Raw genomic sequence first — 2,193 nt, forward strand, 5'->3', positions numbered from 1 at the left:
TTTTTATCCCCATGAGAAGGTGTAATAATTAATTTCGAAATAATTAATCATGAAATAACTTGTTTCACAACCAAACCACCCGAAGTGATAGCCGTCGTGTGACAACGGTGGCCGTGGGACCAATTCCACAATTGTAATATGTATTGGGCGGCTTAAATGTTTAATTTAAATAATTAATCATCCCCTCTTTGCTCTTCCGCTTCATTCTATACTAATATAAATAGTTGCCCCCTCACCTCTGACTTCTCATCACACCTAAAAACAGAGCAGCAACAGAGTGTTGAATATATAATTAGTAATGGGAAAAGACGTAGAAGCAGCAACAGAGTTTTCAGCAAAGGACTACACGGACCCACCACCAGGACCCTTGATTGATTTTGAGGAGCTGAAACAATGGTCCTTTTACAGAGCTGCTATTGCTGAGTTTATTGCCACTTTGTTATTTCTTTACGTAACTGTACTCACGGTTATTGGCTACAAGCACCAGTCAGACGTTGACGCTAATGGCGACGTCTGTGGCGGCGTTGGCATCCTTGGTATTGCTTGGGCCTTTGGTGGCATGATCTTTGTTCTTGTTTACTGCACCGCCGGTATCTCTGGTTAGTGGGTTTTTTTCAAGCTGAAACTTTTCTTTATTATTTTTCGTCTATTTATAGCAAAGATTGTCCCATCCGTGCTTTGCATAATTGTTTATTATTGTACTGATAAATTAATATGTGAATAATGCAGGAGGACACATTAACCCGGCCGTGACATTTGGGCTGTTCTTAGCGAGGAAAGTGTCACTGATAAGAGCCTTGGTGTATATGGTAGCACAGTGCTTGGGTGCAATATGTGGTGTGGGTTTTGTGAAGGCTTTTCAAAGTGCTTACTACGACAGATATGGTGGAGGTGTTAATGCTGGATACAAAGTTCAAGAAAAAATTAATTTTTTTTAAAACTTGTGATACTAAACAAGCTACTATTTTTGTGTGGTTATAATTTTTTTGAAACTTTGGTCTAGCATATACCATAATATTTGTGTTGTTTTAAAACTTTTCATTAAAGGCAAAATTGCAAGTTTAAGTTTTCATATTTAGAAAGGAATTTTTTTTTAGAATGAACTAAAAAGAAATTATAGGTTTATATAAACTGAAACCGGAAACTATTTAATTTGCCTAGGTAATAGACTTGCTAGCGTTTATGTACTCTTTGGAGTTTCAGTTGGTGATTGTACATAATATAACGCAAATTGTTTTTTAATATATCATAATTTAAGTTTTCTCCTCAAGGTGGAATCTCTTTTTCTTTTGTAATTATTGTGCCTAAAACCAAGACTAATTTTAGATCATTTTATCTTTCTTTAATTTGAATGTGAAGGTATTGGCTCCACTTCCCATTGGATTCGCAGTATTCATGGTCCACTTAGCCACCATTCCAATCACCGGAACCGGTATCAATCCGGCTAGGAGTTTCGGAGCAGCCGTGATTTACAACCAGGGCAAGGCATGGGATGAGCACTGGATCTTCTGGGTTGGTCCATTTATCGGAGCCTTTGCCGCCGCCGCCTACCACCAGTATATCCTCCGAGCTGGTGCCGTCAAAGCTCTCGGTTCCTTCAGGAGCAATGCCTAAGACTTCTCATTGCTCAATGTGATGAATAAAGGACACAAAATTGAATGGAAAATGAGCTATGCAAAATTGTATATAAAGAGGGTGTCTTTTTATCCCTACTAGTATTTGTTATTTCTCCTTTGATTTTCTTTCCTATTTGTTTCTAGTAATTCGTATGTGTGTAAGCTTCAGTTCCTTCGTTTATATTCTATCCTTGTGTATGTATTTTTTCTCCACTCTTGGTAATTAAATGAAATGCTTCGTGTCTTTATCAATCACACCAGACATAAAAATCGCCGTGGTAGACCGTAGGCTTTATCATCTACAAATAGAGTTAAGATCCCAAATGATCATTCTACTTGATGAATTTACCTAATAAATTTATTTTTTATTTTAAGATCAAAAAGTCACTAAACTATTTATTAGTTTCTCCAATAGTTATATACACCGATAAAGACTATAAGAACCATTAAAGAAGAGCCACCGGATTTTTTCAACACGTTTTTGCAGATGGATCAAGCAGGAGGTGTAGATATGGGAGGACGACGTACAGTCGGTGGAACAAATTATGGATATGGAACAAAACACTTTTTTGATCTA

General features: G+C 37.0%; 1 pseudogene; it reads left to right on the top strand.

The window, feature by feature from the left end:
- Nucleotides 1-244: 244 nt before the first annotated feature.
- On the top strand, nt 245-1,788 carry LOC109240210 (annotated as a pseudogene).
- Nucleotides 1,789-2,193: the final 405 nt, after the last annotated feature.

Source organism: Nicotiana attenuata, unplaced genomic scaffold (genome assembly GCF_001879085.1).
Source record: "Nicotiana attenuata strain UT unplaced genomic scaffold, NIATTr2, whole genome shotgun sequence".
Taxonomy (NCBI): domain Eukaryota; kingdom Viridiplantae; phylum Streptophyta; class Magnoliopsida; order Solanales; family Solanaceae; genus Nicotiana; species Nicotiana attenuata.